The sequence below is a fragment of the Aptenodytes forsteri genome, unplaced genomic scaffold (genome assembly GCF_000699145.1).
Source record: "Aptenodytes forsteri isolate BGI_AS27 unplaced genomic scaffold, ASM69914v1 Scaffold534, whole genome shotgun sequence".
Lineage (NCBI taxonomy): Eukaryota > Metazoa > Chordata > Aves > Sphenisciformes > Spheniscidae > Aptenodytes > Aptenodytes forsteri.
In genome coordinates, this window is record NW_008795712.1 from 963,518 (window position 1) to 970,795 (window position 7,278).

The 7,278-nt window shown below is 42.5% G+C and overlaps 1 protein-coding gene across 1 annotated transcript in view; it reads right to left on the minus strand.

The window, feature by feature from the left end:
* INTS9 (integrator complex subunit 9) overlaps positions 1-6,112 on the minus strand; it is an 87,207-nt gene extending 81,095 nt beyond the window's left edge. The window contains exon 1 of the mRNA XM_009283443.2: positions 6,108-6,112. The gene's annotated coding sequence lies outside the window, so the exon portion shown is untranslated. The remainder of the gene's footprint in view (positions 1-6,107) is intronic.
* Positions 6,113-7,278: the final 1,166 nt, after the last annotated feature.

Sequence of the window (7,278 nt, forward strand, 5' to 3'; positions counted from 1 at the left end):
TAGCTTGGCCGGGGAAGGCGGAGGAAGGAGGGAGGCTCCTATGGAGCTCGGTGCGCCGTGAGGATCGCGCCCGGCATCGAGCCCCCTCGCCGGGGCTCTGCCGGGGAGCTCTGCCCTGGCTGGGGGGGGGCTGAGGGGCCGCCTTGGGTGTGCGAGGGCTCCGGGGGCTTCTTTCTAGGGGAGCCCCGGTGCTTTGTGCCTATGGAGATGTGGGGGGAACGGGGGCTACGGGTGCCCCGAAATCCCGCTGGATTCCAGGGCTGGGAGGCTGGGCGACGAGGAGGGCGAGATCTGTTGCAGCTCCCGGGGCTTTGAGAGGGGGTTTTCGGGGAGGGCAAAGGCCTGAATCTGAAGGGTGTCTTGTTGCTGGAGAGTTTAACGTGGGAACGGGTGGGGGAGGAGGAGGACCCGGAGGGAAGTCATTCCCAAAATGTGCGAGGAGAGCTTGGGAGGGGTGTCATAGGCTTGTTTATTTTGTACTACTTGGGAAGAGATGGGGTAAATGCTTTTGTATCCGTGCCTGGGATCTTTTTTCGGAAGAACAGTGTGTTTGACCCCAGGACCGGTTGGGGGAAGCGGCAAGGAATGCCGCTGAACTGTTTTCCTGTGGTTCGGGGTTAAAACAAAACAAGAGGCGAGTGTTCTTAGGTGCAAGACACGCACGCGAGACAGACCGAGCCGAGTTCTTCAACCTCAGTTCTGTCTGATGGGTTTTTTCTTAGTTGTTCTAAGAGTGTCTCTTGGTATGTTTGCGGAGCACTTCTTTGGAAAGCATTTCTTTTTCTTTGCGATAGGTCTGAAAAAGCTTTGGTCGTCTGTGCTGTTTTTCCCATTCCTTTCGTGTTAGGGACGAAAAAATGCTTTTTTTGGGGGTGGGGAGGGAAGAAGGAAGAGGAAATGAAGACTGTAAGCATGTTCGCTGTTTGTGGAGTCGGGTGTATCTCAGTTTGTTCTCCTGCTCAAGTAACACGGGGAGTACAGATAAGTGGCTTTTAAGTACAAAATGTGTATGAACAAAAGCTGGAAAGATTTAAACTTTGTAGGGAGGAAAGCGTTAAAGTGATGGCCAGGGCACGCGTTTGCGAGCACTGTCGGAGCAGATCTTCTTAGTTGTCTAAGAGTGTCTCTTGGTATGTTTGCGGAGCACTTCTTTGGAAAGCATTTCTTTTTCTTTGCGATAGGTCTGAAAAAGCTTTGGTCGTCTGTGCTGTTTTTCCCATTCCTTTCGTGTTAGGGACGAAAAAATGCTTTTTTTGGGGGTGGGGAGGGAAGAAGGAAGAGGAAATGAAGACTGTAAGCATGTTCGCTGTTTGTGGAGTCGGGTGTATCTCAGTTTGTTCTCCTGCTCAAGTAACACGGGGAGTACAGATAAGTGGCTTTTAAGTACAAAATGTGTATGAACAAAAGCTGGAAAGATTTAAACTTTGTAGGGAGGAAAGCGTTAAAGTGATGGCCAGGGCACGCGTTTGCGAGCACTGTCGGAGCAGATCTGATAGACACCAGCTACGTGCCCCTGCTTCAAACTAATGGGGATGGAGGAAAAGGAAACCGGTGGGGAAAAAAAAATACAATTTGCATGAATGATACCATGTAGAATGTATCGGAGAGAGGGATTGTGCTCTGCAGACGATTTGTGGGCTGGCAAAACCCTGAAGTGCCTGCTTGCGTCCCGTGATATGACTAGCTCATTTCTGCAGGGCTCATCAGGTACAGACTCTGCTTCCTTCCTGGGATGGTGCAGCTGGCATTTGATTTCCTCCGTGGATGGGAGAGGAGGAGTCCTGTGCAGTTTTTTTCCCCGAGATGATTGCATTTTCTTTGGCCTTGCTGTACCCTGCCTCATTAGTAGGAACTGCATCTATATTTATTTACCATTATACCATGTCCCTTGGGATGTCGGGTGTAGTTTGGAGTAGGTATATATGGATTTATCACTCTTAACGTTTTTTTTTCTCCCATCACACTAGGACCAAATCCGTCAACAGCAGAGAAGAAACTTAATTTATTTCTGTGTTTTGCATCTCCCTTTTTGCCATTTCTCTTCCGAATTGCTAAGAAAACATCTCCGAGATGCGGATGGGGGAGGGAGATAGGGGAGAAGTGAGAAGGGGATGGAGTATGTTATCTGTGCAGGGATGCATTTGTTATCTGCATATTCTAGGAGCACCAGGCTCTATGAAAGAGCAGGGTTTGATACTGCATCTGAAAACTGGGGTTTGGGAACGCTCTTTTCCCTTATGTGAAGATTCTTCTTTAGTCCCACGACAGCCACAACTTTTTCTGTGTGGTTGACAGAATTGTCTGACGAGCCTGGGCATGAGGCTAGGAACAAGGAACTTGTGTTCTACTCAGCGATGTCTGTTCTTCCTCCTATCGTTCCTTTAGCACCAGTGCAAGCACCAGAACAAGCATCAGCATTTTTACTCCTGTGTCATCCACCTCTGTTCGGAGCAGGTCTAGACGACATTGTGGTATGCAGACTGCCAGCTGTGTTGTAGGAATGCTACCATAGGTGAAACTGCAGCATTTTTAAAGAGTGGTAAGGAAATCTTGAAGAAAATCCTGTGTGGATGAGGCCTGCTTATCTCTGTAACTACTTTACTGAGCGGTCTTGAGCAATTCCTTTCTATTTGTTGACCTTTCTAGAAAACGTGCATCTCTAGCATTGCGATTCTGATAATTCCACAGAATTAGTAACCAGTGTCAGCTGCAGAAGGCTTACTTCTAAGGCAGTTTCTGTGTGGGTCTTACTGGTCTCTTTCAAAAGGATATTAAAAGTTCACAGCTGTCCAGTGTTTTGAAAATGAAATCATTATGAAGTGTTTACTTTATAGTGATAATCCATAAGTTCATGGAAGTGTTTGGTATGTTTTTTCATCGGTATCTGGAGATGGGAAGACGGTGGGGTTCTGACATTCACTTTTTAAACTAATTTTATTTTTAATAAAATGAATTTTTAATAAGCATGAATTTCAAGAATTGTTCTATCATTAACTTTTGGGACTGCTCTTTTTTGTTGTATGTCAGTGGGGCGGTGGCGAAATTTGGGTCTTTAGGATATGAAGTTTGGGTGGGGAATTGGAAGAATTAATGAAACTGAAACATGAGAAAGGAAGAACGCTGTACTGTCCCTTTCATAACGGGATCTCAGAAGATGTTTGGTTGTGTATGTTAGAAAATAAACCAATTTGCATGAAATGACAGCACATTTTAATCTAAAGAAAGCAACTTGTGCTTTACAGTGATTTCTGTGCGGAGCTTTTAGGGACACTACAGAATTACACATTACAGTGTTGGGATCTGTGGCAAATGTTTTTCATCTTCTGCAAAGTTTAGGATTTCAAATCAAACACTTGGAGGGATGCTGTCAGCTTAAGAATTCTGCTGCAAAAAATCCATGCCTTCATTTCTCCTATCGGTAACTTTATGCAGCTTTGACACTTCTTCTAAAGTCACTGGAGTCGATTTCACTTTATAATGATTTTAATGGGGCGGGCATTGGATTCTGCATACATGTCCTCGTGGGATTGGGCTTTAATTATACCTATGCTGATAATACTATCTTGTGGGTTATCAATGAAGTGAGACCAATGTCATGATTATAGTGGGATTTTTAGGAGATAATGAGGAGAATTTGAGGGTTTTTGGGTCTAACTCATATCCCTAAAGCTGGTTTTATACATGAGTAGTAATAAACTGTATTTTAGCATTCTAATATTCCTGTATTGACTAAAGCTCCCTTCTGATGTATAAAATTAGGATGGCTGGGTAGCAAAGCATACTAAGAGTTCATATTTGAACAGTCAGTCATGCAAACGGATTGTATGTTAGCTATGAATGCAATTTCCAGTGTTAATGCTAAAGATAAGTGTGTTGACAAATGCTTTTAATTTGGGGAACAATACAAGCAAGGATAACAGGATATGAAAAGCAAGTGCTATTTTTCATTTCGCAAGTGGCAAACCAAGGTGTAGAGGGATTAACTTGCCCAGGTTCCTACGTGGAGTCTGCGGCAGAACTAGTAATCAGTCTGTGATCTCAACGGTTTGTCAGGGCTTTAATCAGAGTTTTTCTTCCTCCCTTCATTAATTGGCTAATTTCCGCATTTTGTAAATAACGTCTAGAGATCATTTTTCTTTCCTCCAGTTTCAAACTTTACGGCCTGAAGTTTTTTCATTTTCAGTCGAGCCTTGAAAACACAGGGCTGGAAAGCTTCGTCTGAACAGCACCTCCCTGACATACGATACTATCTTGAAACAACCTCTGACAAGTGAACCCTCTCATTGAAATCATGTGAGGAATTTTATTACTCAACTCTGAAGATCTTCTGGGGGAAAGGAGGTTGCAAACTATTAACTATGTGGTCTTCATTGCAAGTTGGCACATAAAATGTTCTTATGTATTTGAGGCAGTCATGTGGTCCACAGAAAGAAGTAGAGAATCGTCTCTGTAGTTGCTGGCCAGCTGAAAATTTCATCTTGTAACTGTGAGAAGCACATTTATTTTTGTCTAGTGCCTCCTAAAGAGATATATTTGCTTGAAATCTGGTCTTTCTTTAAACATGGTATTGTTTGATTTCCTCCCCCTCTCCTCCCACATGGCTAGGCGCTTATACAGGGTTAGCCCGTGACCATAAAAGCATGTGGAGAAGCTTTTATGATAGATAACCTTAAGAAGTATATTGTGTTTGGGATGCTTCTTTTCTTTGCTGTTGCAGTCGGGTTTACCAAAAGCTTGTTGTTCATGCAGGCTTCCTGCATAACACGCTGCTGAGCAAAGTGCTCGTTTCACAGTTATGAAACTGCTGCTATCACAATTACTGCATCGTAAAGCCTAACCTAATCAGAAGTGATCGATTTCTGGCCATAACTTGTGTGGTGTGCTAGTGGAGTACGGCTCTGATGTTTAATATTTGATTCGTTATGGCTGAGCCACTGTCCTTCTATGATAAAGTAATACATTGTACCTTGGTTTGTAAATCTTTACGTGCTTTACAGAGGTATCAGTATTTTACAAAGTTGTACCTTGGTTTGTAAATCTTTACATGCTTTACAGAGGTATCAGTATTTTACAAATAGAGAAACTGAGGCAGAAGGGCCAAGTGACTCACTCAAGGTCACATACTGAGTCAGTGGCAGTTGAACACGGCTGTCTCTTCCCCATCTATATTGCAGTTTTACTGTGATATATTAATATGTATTGACCATATAAGGAATTTATTGGCTGGTCATCTAATGTGCTCGATAAGAATACCTAAGTCAATGAGATTTTTTTACAGTGATGGGAGGATTTCCCATGTTCCATTGACTTCTGTGGTTTGACACTTGTCATCCTTATTTATTCAGTTAATTCTATTGCTTTTAAATCCATTAGATTCCCCTCCCCATCAGACCAAAAGCACTACAGGGGTAAACTTTCTCACAAGACTGTAAGAGATGCCCCTTTTTCTTGTATAGCCTTTCTTCTGCTTCGTTTAATAGGAGTTTTTCAGTGTTGGACTTCAAATCTATCTCAGGAATGCACATGCATGTTTGTTATTGTTTTGATTCAGCACCGTGTTAATGTAGACACCAAAAGGTTGAACAATTACTGTTTTGATGCGCTTTTTAAAGAATTAAAAAATAATCCATGACTGGTTATTCTACCCATCTGTGTGCAGATTTCCCTTTCCCAGTTCTTAATCAAAGCTGCATACAGAGTCTGAAGTTAAAGACTACTCTTAAAACTGGGAACTGCTGTAGAGCAGTGCTTCTGACAAAGTGTATTTTGCTTTATCTTTCCTGTGCAGCCAACCAGAAGGTATGGAAGGTCAATTAACTCTTTCTCCTACAGAATTCCTCTATGAATGTTTACTTCATCATTTCACGTTGGTTTCAGTGCAGTTACTAGCCCGAAACTTATTACTAAGCATGGCCCTTCATCAGGTTGTATGTATGTATACACCAAAATGACTTCTGTAGTATGGCTTGACAGAGACCTAACTTTGTGCATATGTCCACGGTATGTTGGTGAGTACTTCTTCCAGTCACTATTTGCCCGATGGGTGGAGTGTTGTTTCCAGATCTACTGAAGATTTTCTTGCAGCCTGAGGAAACAAATTTTATTACCTGCTTCATGCATGGAGGTGGCATTCTTTTGTTCTCCAAACGTATAAGATGTCTATTTAGGCTATATTAAATTTAATGTGAACCCCATTCACTGCTGTGGTGGTAGATGAGGTCTTAATATTGGGCTGAGGAAGTAATTTACAAGCCAGGCATACAAAATACATTAATTATGTTTGGCTCTAAATACCCCCAGCTGGATCTCACTTGCCCTGAATTCTTGGCATCGGTTTTCTCCCCACTTCTGAGTTAAGAAGCCTTATTTTCTTTTCATATTCTTAAAAAAAAAAAACCCAAAACAAACTGAATTTTAAGTTCACAAGTAAAACGGCTCCTGCTGCTGAAACAATACTGTAGGCTACTCTTTCAGTGAGCCCTGTGAACAGCCGGTTTTATTCTGATAAGCCTATGCCCTATCAATTGGGAAGTGTAGCATATAGTCATTTCCTGCATTTTGAGCTGCCCATTTCTTATGAGCTCTGAAGTAAGCACTGAATCTGCTTTTTGTTCTTCCAGTGGTACTGTAATACTAATGGAAGCAGAAAGCATTTAGTTAGTTCATAAAATACAAGCGCTGGTTGTACTTGGATATTTATTCTGACCTTTATTTTGGACAGTTTCTCTGCCATGATCAGATTCTCTGATTACAATGTCAGCTTTCACTAGCAATCTCTTTGTGATTTAACTGGCAGGGTTTTGGAGTTCGAGCAACTGGGTATGCAGCAGCTCTGACATGTAAGTAGCACTCAAATGTTGAAAAGGAAAGTTCTTCCTGGCAATCTGAGGTTGTGCTGGGCTCTTGTTTCTAGGCTCTGCCGTAGGTCTTACTTTATGACCCAGGGCAAACTTCGTGACTTGCCTGTGTTCCAGTGTGTAATATGAAAATAATCCTTTCAGGGCTGTTGAGATGCTTTCACGTTCGTAAAGTATTTGAAGATTCTTGGCTGGATGGTAGTGCACGCTGCTGCTCTCGGTAGTATAAACATGAATGCCGTAAGTGTATTTACACAGAATAAGAACTAGTTATTTAAACTAATACTGATTTTTTTCATGCTGCAGATGGGAGAGGTAAGTAGTTGATCACAGTTTTCTCAGCTAAGTTGTATTATGCATGGTTTCCAGACACCGTAGTCGGTTGTTCTCTGACTGTTTGCATTTCATGGGGGCTCCATCT